Source organism: Macrobrachium rosenbergii, chromosome 3, assembly GCF_040412425.1.
Source record: "Macrobrachium rosenbergii isolate ZJJX-2024 chromosome 3, ASM4041242v1, whole genome shotgun sequence".
Classification (NCBI taxonomy): domain Eukaryota; kingdom Metazoa; phylum Arthropoda; class Malacostraca; order Decapoda; family Palaemonidae; genus Macrobrachium; species Macrobrachium rosenbergii.
The window spans coordinates 16,372,490-16,386,135 of record NC_089743.1 but is presented as its reverse complement, the minus strand read 5'-3'; the positions used below and the strand labels follow the sequence as shown (position 1 = coordinate 16,386,135).

The window sequence follows — 13,646 nt, the reverse complement described above, 5'->3', positions numbered from 1 at the left end:
AGATAACAGAATCCCGTTCCAAGCACTTGCAAGCAAGATGGTATGCTTTTCCAGTAAGTTTGACTGAAATCCCTTCACCTTTTTAGGAATTACGGTGAAAAGGAAAGCGTGAGAGAAAAATTGGTGGACAGCTATATGGCAAGCCAAACATCTCTTCCTTCATGCACACCTACGCATAATGGTTTTATTTGTACTCAGTCTGACTGAAATCCTCTGAACAGTGTAGGTGGAGTTGCAATCACCATAATGAACATCCAAAAGAACGACCTCCCTTTATACACACCTACGTATGATAGTCTGTATTCGCTCTAAGTTTGACAGAAAATTCAACTATAAAAGAGAAGTCTGCATGACTGACAAGGCAAGCGTGACACACATACTGATGCGCAAATAAACAAAGAAAAATCTATAGTCGGCCTAATCTGGTCAACTGGGGACTAATGATAAATTATAAACCAGATGCACTAGTCATGAATCTGTGCCTTTTAAGATTATCAGTATTATTATTACCCATCAGGATCGCACATTCATACGAAACAAACTAGAAAATTTCGTATTTGTTAAAAGAAAAAACATGCCAGAAGAGGAGAGTAAGGTACAGATAAATGCATACAGAAATAAGTAAACAAATAAACCGACAACAGACAATCATACACAAATATATACATGTATATATATATATATATATATATATATATATATATATATATATATATATATATATATATATATATATATATATATATATATATACTGTATATATACACACACAAAAACACAGATGAGAAAATTTATGGCAATGGTGTGCAGCAATTTTCACAACTATTGCAGTCTACGTAAAACATAGGAGTATTTGCAGCTTTAGCACCGACAAAAAGACTGCTCTAGAAATTTGCAGTATGGGGGATAAAGATCTATTGTGCTGGTTAATGTAATGTCGTGGCAGCACCACAACAACAACAACAACAAAAAATGATGCAGATTCACTGCAAAATGAGTAACAAATATTAAATCTTTTGCTGCAGACAGTAAAGGTACTATCAGAAGTTTCCTATCAAAGTATAGCCTATGAAAGCTAGCCAACAATGCTATATCCCAACGAGGGTTTAAATCCTGATAACTGTTATTGGGTAGAGTTTTGTTTAGATCGTCAAGATGTAGGGAGGTTCCAGAGACGTGAAGCCTTACAAATAATACCAAATTATTTTCTAACGGCTGCAAAAGAGACGGATGTGCCACCAATTAGCATTAAATGTTGAAAATCAGTAAGTAATCGTACAGTTTTACCTATGGACAAAAGCTCAGTGAGTGAGGTCACTGTATCGGTATGATTATATTCAGTCTCCTCCATCACTGATCAGATCTAAAATGTAATGTCTAATATATTTGACAGGTTCTTCACTTCGTATTAATGGAGGCGAATAACTGTACCTAGAATTGTATCAGCCGCATGCTTCAGTGTTTTATTTTCTTGTTTCAGGTAAAACCTAAAATCGACAAAGATTTCAGGATGCTGCCAAACACATCATAAAGCGCCATCAGCAAGAGCTCTCTGCTCCCGTTAACTTAAAAATATGTAAAAAAAAAAAAAAAGACAGAAACATATTTTTTTCAACAGGTATTATATAAGAGCCTTGACTGGTTTAACATATACAAAATTATAACAAAGAAAATATTCATATTAAATTAATACCTATAATAATCGATGATCACCTTCAGAAATATGCAGCTAATGATCACACCCTTTCACTCATATAAGATTAAAATGGAAGAGGAAAATATTTTTTCGACGCAGAATCGACTAACAGTGGATGAATAGATATGAAGTCTCTTCCTTTAAAAATGACCCAGAGAGAGAGAGAGAGAGAGAGAGAGAGAGAGAGAGAGAGAGAGAGAGAGAGAGAGAGAGAGAGAGAGAGAGACTCACACGAAACATGCAAGGTTAATAAAAACGCTAAAACACTGATGATTTATGATTATTGTCGGGCGTTGTCATAAATAATCCGTTACAAATGAGCGAATTTATTTTTCAGGTCTTGATGAGCGAAAAATTAAATATCTTAATTCCATACGGCGTCGAGGAAATATAAAAACTAGGCTATATCATTATAGAGGAGAATAAAGAAGAGATAGAGAAAAGAACTCGGGAATTACATGAAGTAAATGTTGTAAAAGATCATTCAATGAAAAAACGTTCGGTTCACTTGGAAAATTGAGCTCTTGCCTCGGTAGATGGAAGGATACAGTTTTTGATGAGGAACATAAAGAAAATGTCAGACTGCTTCATGACTAAAAAAAAAAAGCTTTTCTTTAAATTAACTGGCAGCTGATATAGATTTGTCACGTGTTAGAGTGAATTGACAGCGAGTGCACAGATGAAAAAAAATCCACCAACCTGCTGCCTTTTGTTATTTTTATGTACAAAATATCCATCAAATTTGGACTTTCTATACACATTATCTTTCATACAGCTTTTATGGAATCTAACTTCTATATTCTCTTATTTCCCTTTTATAATAATAATAATAATAATAATAATAATAATAATAATAATAATAATAATAATAATAATAATAATAATAATAATTTTCTGCATTACCAGTTTCATACCGACTGTGAGTCCATTTATGGACTGAGGGCCAAAAATATTCAAGTTAAAAAGTTCTGTGGGGGAAAAATCTATTCATACCGCGCCCCTGAGGTTTATACAAATGGAGAGTCTCTCTCTCTCTCTCTCTCTCTCTCTCTCTCTCTCTATAGCAAAACACGCAGAACAAGGCCTTGACGTAAGGTCCCCGCGGGCGCTTAATCGGTCGATTTCTACTGCAAACGAAAGATCCCAAAAATAGATTGCCTACAAAAACGAAGGGAATTGAAAGGGTTACCTTGAAGACACGGGCAAGTTACCGAAGCCTCGGTCTCTCACCATTAGTGGTAGGCAGAAAAGATGGGTGAGAATACATTCTATGTCGTAGACGATATTAATATGTGAAATGAAAACACTACAATAAAAAATGGAAACATTAATTACAGAAAAAGAGAGTAAAGACGATGTAAAAAAAAATAACTGAGGGGGAAACAAAAAGAAAAATTATTTCTATAGGGCAATGTGCTCAAAATGAAGAACTGAAAATAGGAGAATAATTTTATAAAAAAAAAATGAAAATTTAAAAAGCTCACAAAAAGAAAATAACAAAATTATGTCAAAAGGAAAAAAAATGTTCAAAACAAGCACAAGAAGTCAAGGGAGAAAAAATGAAACTGAATTTGACAAAAAGAAAAAAAAAAAGAATTAAGCAATATTTAAAAAAAAATTTTAAATGAAAATTAAACCAAGAAAAAAGGAAAGAAAAGCAAACCACATATTGAAGTGGCTCTTTTATCATTAGGAAAGTGCCACTGGCCTTTTCATAATATACGTAACACGCGAAATGTAAGGAAGGGGAGAGAGAGAGAGAGAGAGAGAGAGAGAGAGAGAGAGAGAGAGAGAGAGAGAGAGAGAGAGAGAGAGAATGTCTTACTCCCCGATGAATAGTTGCATACTGGAAGGAGTGAGTGAGGACTGCCTTCCTGAGGCACTCCTTTTTTTTAATCATATGCTTAAACTGTACATATTGACGGATACTAATTGCTAAGGTTACATATATCTCTCTCTCTCTCTCTCTCTCTCTCTCTCTCTCTGCACATCAGTTCCACCCCAAAACAATCGACCAATAACCAGGTAGCAATATACTGCTCAAGTCAACAAGAAACACCGGTTGTTAAGTAGACATTTTTTGTATAGTTCCTTCATCGTCTCTGAGGCTAAAACGAGAGAGAGAGAGAGAGAGAGAGAGAGAGAGAGAGAGAGAGAGAGAGAGAGAGAGAGAGAGAGAGAGAGATTCTCTCGTATTCTTCACATTTCTTTTCACCCATTATGCCCCTTCCTATATGTCAGGTAAATGATTCATTTCCTACTCTTTACCGGATTCTCTTCTCGATTATGGATTCCAGCAGAATACCTCATTTTCCGGCTTCCCATCCAGCCCCGACATCCACCGCTCACTGCCCCTACAACCCTCTACGAACTAAACTGTGATGGAACGAGGCTGTGGAAATTAGGGTCGGGAATTAAGGGTTGAAATGGGGGTATGGGGCTAATGGTACGGCAGGAAATTAGAGTAGCGTCTGCGCAGCATACACATAATAAGGTTGCTGGAAAGGTTGAGAAATCTAAAGCTACTATGATGGTATGAGACTGATAGGGATAAGTGATAAATTCATCCTTGTCTGGTCACACGGAGAGAATAAGGAGTTGCCAATACGCATGGTCGATGTATGGCTGACTGGTACAATACACTGGTCTTGTCTCATTTTTATATTCGTAAATATATCTCTATTCTTATTACGCGTATGCTGTATATCACCTTTACAACGCCTGCATATTTACATGTTTATCGATTTTGACAAGTACGTAATTATGCCCACCAGACACTACACATTCTTAGGATCTTAATTCCCTGATACCCTTCGTTTAAGTCTCATATCTAATCTGAGTTTTAAACTGTAATTTTTAAGACCTTTTTCTTCCTAGAACATTGTCTAGAAATCATTTTACTAATCCCCAGGTAGGTCGCCCCTCCCTCTTATTTTCGGCAGGTGGTGTGGAACCATAACATATTCCACTGCCATGAAGGTTTGGGAATCCCGTACCGTAATCTAATGCCCCTAAACGAGGTCTAACCGTAGAGGTCCTCCCCCCAAAAGATCTCATGGTTCCTATGATGTTTGCCGATGTTGCCATAAAATATATTCAAGAATTACTTCATGCTAATTGCTGCACCGTTAAATTTCTTATAGCAGGTGAAAAAGAATAAATACCACCTGTTACCAAGAGTTACGCCAAGCAACGCACCCATAAATACCCCCTGAAAACGAATTCTAACTGGCTAACACTCACCATATTCCCCATTTGATCTTAGTGTGTTTATACTTGTAAAAATAGTTTTTTTTTCTTTTAGGAGAGCACACGTGCCGTTCTCACCATTTAATAACAATGAATCTTATAAGGGAAAAAAGTTTGCATCGAATCTTCAAGAATCAACACCAAGAACAAGTCCGGGTAAACATGCGAGTTAATACACAGGAACTGTATCACTTTCGTTTCTTCCTCTCAAACTCTGAAATCCTTATCCGTCGATAGGCACAGCCTCGTGACTGTTAAACTGGAAAAATGGAAGACACATTACATTCCCAGGAGTCTAGTCTGAAGACAATTTCTGGGACTTAATATCTGATTTCCTTGGCGGAGACATTTACTTCCAGATGAGATATTGACATAAATGCCCTCAATATCGAAGAAACTCGAAAGTATGAGTATATAACAGGTGAGCTGCAGACTGTGTAAGACGGACGGATGCGCTGTAGTGATAATTAAATGAAATAGTAAGAAGCGGCTGATTCACCCGTAATCCGGCAGTGGTAAAGTGAACATACCAGGAGTTCGATTCCCCGGCCGGTTGATGAAGAGTTAGAGGAATTTATTTCTGGTGATAGAAATTCATTTCTCGCTATAATGTGGTTCGGATTCCACAATTAGCTGTAGGTCCCGTTGCTAGGTGAACATACCAGTAACTACTGCGCGTCTCTCAGGCAATCCTTTTAAGGCAGTGCTTTGATCGAGCGGAAGATTAAGAAGGTACTTTTATATGGAGGCCAAGGTCCGAATTTTTAAGAGATCGTTGAACCAACTATCCTTTATGGAAATGAATTATGGCTGTTGAATGCAAAAGTAAGGAAAAAAGTTGAGGCAGCAGTTGATATATATATATATATATATATATATATATATATATATATATATATATATATATATATATATATATATATATATACACATACATAAACACACATACACACACACACACACACATATATATATATATATATATATATATATATATATATATATATATATATATATATATATATATATATATTACAAGTTTACAAACACGTCACACAAAGACGTTATGAGCATTTTTGTAAAAATGGGAAATATACAGTACAGTAGATGATGCGAATGAAAAGGATTGTAAAAGTTAGTGCAAAAAATTTGAAAGAGGCATGAAACTTAGAATGTCATTATCAGTTACAAATCAGCATAATGTGATAAATTTTTCTCTTCGGAAAACGGACTCATCTCCTATCAGTCCCTAAATGGGGGAAAAAAATGAATAAAAATTCTTAATGGGAAAACTTTTTAAAAGGCATCAATAGTCACTAGTGATTTGTGTCCATAAGACTAACGCAAAAACTATATCAAATGAAAACTGTAAAGCCAGACTTCCTGAATAAGGCATCAACTCATGATCTTTCCTAATAATTTTTAAGTAAATATACTGTACATATATAAATATAAATATATATATATATATATATATATATATATATATATATATATATATATATAAATATATATATATATATTATATATATATATAAACATATACATATATAAAATACATATATAAAATATACACATATATATATATATATATATATATATATATATATATATATATATATATATATATATATATATATAATTTATATGTATGTATGTATGTCTATATATGGCTGACAAATATTGATAGCCTAATGCTATTTATGGTCTTTGAGTAGCCTTGAGCCTTGAGGTCTTCCGTTATCCCAGGCGCAGTATGCTGGGAACAGTGGCACTAATAGCTTTGTGAGCGGCAAGTTTAAACTGTATGTATATGCTACAGAGTTTTATACCTTAATAGGTGGTTACTGTTCGGGATAGCTGTATATCTCGCTCATTTACCGTAAGTTACACTATGCATAAATCACATGTAAAATTTATGTTAAATATTAATATATATATATATATATATATATATATATATATATATATATATATATATATACAGTATATATATATATATATATATATATATATATATGTATATATATATATATATATATATATATATATATATATATATATATATATATATATATATATATATATATATATATATATAGAGAGAGAGAGAGAGAGAGAGAGAGAGAGAGAGAGAGAGAGAGAGAGAGAGAGAGAGAGAGAGAGAACTAACAACCATGGCATCCCCATCAACCACAAAGTGGTAAAAAGAGAACTGCTGATGCTGATGGTAAGACGACCCTTCTGTAAAAGATTAAGTTGAATCAGCCTCGAAAATGCTGAGGAGCAAAACCGCTCATTAAAATCCCCTACGCAAAGGTCGACCGGCTCACCGGAGCATATTATGAAAGAATTTCAGCTTTGAAGATGAGTAACATATAACGTTTTCCTGGGAAGAGTTTTGATTTTATTTTGAGAAATTAAATTCTTAACCACAGGCAACAAAGTCAAAAGTTAGTGAGGTCATCCATGATAGTTTGTTTACCACTATAACACGAAATATAAAACCTGATTAAGCCTGACTGACTGACTGAAAAATTTAGACTAGACAACCAGCACTTGAGAGAGTGAAACGAGCGATTTGGCATTCTTTTGGCAGCAAGATACAGAGTGCCTGAAAGTCAAGGGAAGTCAAGGGGGTGAAGTACAAGGTTCTAAAGGGTAGAACTGAGAGGAAAAACTGTTTCATAAAAAGTAATAGTTAAAAGAGGATGGACAGCAATATTGAATAAATGAACCAGGAATGGAAATAAAGTAAAAGACTAAAATTCTGTGCATCTGCGTGCCGTAGGGTCTCTGCAAACACCCCTTTAGTAATACCTACAGGACCCCACATGAGGTGCACTGATGGTACTAGCCCTCTGCCGGGAATATGATCAAGATGGATTTTAGTGGATATTTAGTCAGTAAGGTATGGTAATGTCATATCACGGAGCTCCAACATTTCTTCTGGATAAAAGTGTCCTGCTTTACTTTTATATTGAACAACCCTAACAACCTTAGAGTAAAGTAGTGTTACTATTAATTTAGCCGGATCAAAACCAATGCTAGACTGATCTATCGTTGGCGGAAACTTGCATCGTATACAGTGGCTTCTTGTTCTTGACTGTGAAGGTGGAGATTCATTTATATATATATATATATATATATATATATATATATATATATATATATATATATATATATATATATAATATAAATTTATATACATACATATACATATATATATGTATATATATATATACCAAATGCACATATATATTTATAAATTATATTACCATCAAAACCATCAAAACGAACTTCAACATTTTATATAGTGTCTACATAAAATGGCAGAAGAATAAAAATCTCAAACTAAATAAATATGAACACTTACGTCATCAAGAATGACCGAGTGATGTCAACATGTTGAGGTTCCTGTTGAAGATCAGATAACATAAATTAGGGAACATTCCGTCAATTATTTCAATTTTAAAATACATCCACCAAGTCTTGAACATGTCTTACTGAAATTATTGCATTTAGAGGGTTGTTTCTATCAAAAAATATTTCCAAACACCAGTTCTTTCTTTTTATGTACAAATTATATAATTGTTTTATGCCACCTACTTGGGTAACTTTTTCTTTGCTAGGCAAAATAAGAAAAACATTTTGTGATACAACCATAGTTTTCTCATTTATCCGTTCGTTATATAACTATTGCTTTTATTCCCAAAGATTTATTTTACTTTGTTTCCCAATGACATATCTAAAAATATTCCTTTTCATTCTATTTAACCATATAATTGTCTTTTATAGCTTAGCAAATATAATTAAAATCTGGAATACTCTTAACTAAAAAGATCACAAGGCTCGTCCCAGTTGGTTATCTCAGTCCAGAGGTCTAGATTAGGCCTCTTGAACCTTTTAACACCACACCACACTTACAGGCCGCCCAGAGGCAAGGGCCCGTGTAACTTTGAAGCCCACTTAATCTAAAAGCAACCAATTATGCGTCTGCAGATTATTCTGACACAGGGTCTAGCTTAATTCGCCAAGGTAAGCAAAATGGCCCTATTCAAGAACATAAAAGGTAAAAATCGCGTTTATTGCAGCCACGAAATTAAAAGTAATGACTCGTAAGGGACCGCCTCCAAAATAAAGTTGTGCTAAATATAAGGTGTGTGTGTGTGTGTGTGTGTGTATGAGAGAGAGAGATTCATTGTTACTTTACCATTAACTTAAGCTAATACTCTGAAAAACTTAAATGCAACTACAAATATATAATTGTCTTAGTATTCTATACAGAAACGTACCAATAATACAACATTCGTTATCACGGTAATTATGTTGTTGTTAAAGTATCTGAAACATGTTCCTAATTAGGATTATTATTATTTGCATTGTTATTGTTGCTGTTTTACTTTAGTTCATGGAACGTCTCAGACACCTGTTGGAAAATTAAATGCGAGTATTCCTCAGAAAAAAGGTAAATACATAAAGCCCGGAAATATAAGTTATTGTACTTTAAATTCTTTCAAATTCGTAATTTCCTTTTCACACTTAATCAATCTGAGGGAAGTTCAGAAATACAGGTGAATTTTAAAACATGAAAAATATTTAACATACACCCGTGTCTTTTTTAAATTATAGTAATTTTTGTTGTTGTTTTAATCTTACCACCATTATTATTATTATTATTATTATTATTATTATTATTATTATTATTATTATTATTATTATTATAACCTCCAGTACCCATTCAAGCGAGCAATTGAAACTCATATATCGTTTCCTCCTCAGCGAAAGAACAAAGGAGCATTTGACTTCACGAGAGCAATCACGAGAAATCTTCATTCATCGACATCCGATGACTCCGGCACATTCAACACGACGAGTCAATAACTGATACACATGAATCACCTCGAAAAAAAATCACCTGTTAGATCGCTCGACCAATGAAATTTCCAAAGCTGATTTTCCATCAAGAGACGATCTAGAGGATTTTTGTTGTTGTTGTTGTTGAACTGTTACGTTTTTAAGATTTGGATGAACCTAATTTATAAGGAACACTTATTTATGTTAACATTTTATTGTGATTTTTCGGTATTTGGCAATTAGCCAACCCAAGAAAATAACTTGGATATCTCCAGAATGTGCAAATACGCTTGAAAGACGGATATAGTTCAAAGGCGTTAAGGAGTTTGAGGAGCTAACTATTACATTTTATTGTGATTTTTTGGTTTTTGGCAATTAGCCAACCCAAGAAAATAACTTGGATATCTCCAAAATGCGCAAATGCGTTTGAAAGACGGATATGGTTCAAAGGCGTTAAGGAGTTTGAGGGGCTAACTATCAATTTGTACGAAGCAGCTAAGAATGTGGAACTTGCTCTGTTTCTTTATTTCAGCAAAGGAATTATCTTCTTAAGTCACCATCGAATGATGATTGCGGCTAAGGCTGCTGTTTTAATTTCCTCTGGTGCCAGAGACAAGAGTTAAAAGTGGTTTTTAAAGAAAGGGGAGTTCATAAAAGCACTTACTAGTAGTACAGAGAAAATACTGTCAAAACTTAATAAGAGCACAAAACTCTAAGAATGTTAATTGTTATCAAGAGGAACTGAACTCTAAGAATGGTAATTGTTATCAATAAATTTGGTTACTGAATTTACGTGATTTTTTGAACAATTAAATTAAACTGTGTGATACAGTTTTTACAGTATTTCGTCAAAACTTCATCTATATCAACCAGAAATTGAAGGTACCATCAGGCGATTTTCTCTTTTTTGTTCACTTTCCCGTTCTTTCGAAAAGTGTGTAGGACAGGCTGACGAGAAAGCAAAATTTTCTTGGGGGATTATCAGGGAAGTGTCTTCTTTACCTAATATTTTCCTTCCAGCTGTTTATAATTTTTAAATCCTTCCTGACTGCCTTCCCTCAACTGTTGTGGCAAACCTGGCCGGTTTCTCTTTTGTCTTACAAGGTTCCCACTCCATCTTGTCGAACAGTTGCTTCTGTCGCTTTTTTAAGTACTTATGGTCAGCTTTATTCATCCTTTTAATGAAAATACTGTAAATAACGTAAATACTGTTGTTGCTGATTTTATTGTTTGTTGTTATATTGATTTTTACTATGTTGTTGTTGTTGTTGTAAGTCCATTTATTAGACTTGGTTCTAATTTTGTTGTTAATTCTAATTCTTTTGGGAGACACTGAGCTTAAACCTGGACCTGCTACTCATTACCGTAAGAAAAATTGCGGAGTACTTTACTCAAATATTCGAGGCTTACGATCAAATATTCTAGACCTCCAGAGTTGTTCCCTTAACTACAACACGATGATTATATCTCAGACACTTGTAAGCAGTAACAAGTCAAAGGTTTGATGGCACTGACTTTATTCATGTTGCAACATCTCACAGCACAAAGGTATGGCTGTATACACTACCCACATGCTGTATGGCTGTATACACTAAGTCTTGACGACCAATCTATCGTCAGTAAAACCTAAATTGTAGTTGCCATAAAGTTCTTTCTTTTAAGATTTTCAGTAAGTTGTACAATATTTATCGTAATTCAAATAATGACGATTCTATATATGACTGTGTCTTGGATTCAAGAGCTTCATTCACAGGGTTCAAAAGCTTCATTCGTTATTTGCGGAGACTGCATTGCAAAGCACAGTGAGTGGCTTAATTCAAATTCCACAGATCAACATGGCCGGTCTGCTCTTGAGTTCTGTGTATCCTCCAATTTTGTCCTGGTAACTGAGGTACCCACGCATAATTCTGGTGATAGATTAGACCTCATATGCACAGATGTTCCAGCTATCGTCAAGTCCAACGTCTGCGAGTACATAGGCAATTCCGACCATTGTACCAATTGGGATGGACACAGCCAGTATATTCCTAATGCCACAATACGAAAAACGGTCTGGCTGAAATCTAGAGCCAAATAAGATCACATTATTGAAGCTTGTAAGGCACTTAATATTTCAGATGCTATATCAGATCCAGAATCCAAGAAGTATTTAAAAGAAGTGCTAATAGTTATTTTGGTGAGGGATGTCCCTAGAAACGTCATCAAGATTAGGACAATGACCAGCCATGATTTGATGATACATGTAGACGAGCCTACCATGACAAACAGACCAAATTCAATGCATGGAGATGACATCGCTCAATGAAAATTACACCATTTTTGTTGATTTTTGCTGTGCTGCTAATAGAATTTACCACATGGCTTATAAAAATTACAATAATTCCTCAAAGAGGATACTTGAAGGAATTTCTCAGCCACATCTGTGGTGGACCAAATTACCATCTTCTATCTTTGGGCTGGGCTTGTCTTCCATTCCACCATTACTAACAGATGATGGTACATTAGCTACTGTCCCTAAGGAAAAGGCTGAACTGCTTCATCAGGCTATTGAAGCTAAACAATCAGTTGAGGATTTCCCCCTTCCTGATACTTGTCATCCTAATCTTGATAGCTAGGGTGGAGAAGATCCTGATTGTTACGTCCCTTTGTTTTTTAAAAGGGCTTCTAGTGTGTTGTCTACCAAGATTAGGAGATTCTATAGATTTTCATGTCGGCATAGTAACTTTGTTCCAAAGAGTGGCATATCTGCAGACTGTAGTAATTATAAGCCAATTTCTGTTCTCCCTGTCCTCTCCAAAGTTGCAGAAAAAAATTATTTTTAAGCCACTTTACAATTATGTGGAATCCAAAGGATTGTTAGCTGATAGCCAGTAAGTATATAGAAAGCAGCGATGCTCTTTTAGGTTTGACAAGCCATTTGCAAGAGAATCTTGACAAGGGTTTTGAGTGTTGATTAATTCAAATAAATTTTAGTGCCGCTTTCGATTTAGTAAATCATAGGGCACCTATTTATAAAATTCAGAATCTTGCAGTGGGTGGACATGGTTCAGAACTACTTCAAGATTTCCCTACAAGCAGGCAGGAGCGAGTTCCAGTTAATCAGATTTTTAGCGAACCAATTCCTATTGCGTCTGGAGTTCCATAGAATAATGTTCTTGGTCCACTGGGTTTTTGGCCTGGTAAACAAGATTGTTCAGTATGTCAGTGATGCAACACTTGCGGGTGCAGTAAAGTCTCCACATATGAGAGATGAAGCAGCCCCTAGTTTCAATCGTGACATAGAACGGATTATTAAACGGCGTGGTCAGTGGGGGTATGAGGTTGAACTCCAGTAAAACGAAAACACTATTGATAAGTATATCTCGAGCTGATTTTCCACCCCATTCTCCCCTTCAGGTGGATGGAACTCTGCTAAATGAAACTCTAACTATATTTGGTGTAACTTTGGACTCACATCTTACCTTTCGGAAATATTTAATGAAAGTGTCAGCATATTCCACATGGTTAGGTTATGTAGGATATTTATAACAGTGATAAAAATCAATGCAACCTGTTTTAGCTCATTTGTCCATCCTTTACTAGAATACTGTTCTCATGTGGATGTTTGCCTCTGCCAGAGATTTATCTCTTTAAGATAGAGTGGTTCGTGGTGGTAGGTTTCTGTTTCTTAATATTAGCAGTTATAACTCGGACCATCGACGGATGGTCCATTGTTTGTAGATTTTTCATAAGCTTTATTTTAATTCAGATCTTTCACATTCACGACTGATCCTGACCCACTTTTCCTGCCGATAGCAGCCAGATTTGCTGAACAAGAGCACCAATATGTAGTGAATGTGCCTCG

General features: G+C 34.9%; 2 protein-coding genes across 15 annotated transcripts in view; one reads left to right on the top strand and one right to left on the bottom strand.

The window, feature by feature from the left end:
• Nucleotides 1–13,646, top strand: part of LOC136852772 (anoctamin-8-like) — a 545,791-nt gene that overhangs the window by 372,960 nt on the left and 159,185 nt on the right. The window lies entirely within an intron of this gene.
• The window catches only part of Ppox (protoporphyrinogen oxidase), a 600,782-nt gene that overhangs the window by 447,526 nt on the left and 139,610 nt on the right, over nucleotides 1–13,646 (bottom strand). Inside the window, exon 2 of the mRNA XM_067127759.1 lies at nucleotides 8,322–8,362. The gene's annotated coding sequence lies outside the window, so the exon portion shown is untranslated. The remainder of the gene's footprint in view (nucleotides 1–8,321; nucleotides 8,363–13,646) is intronic.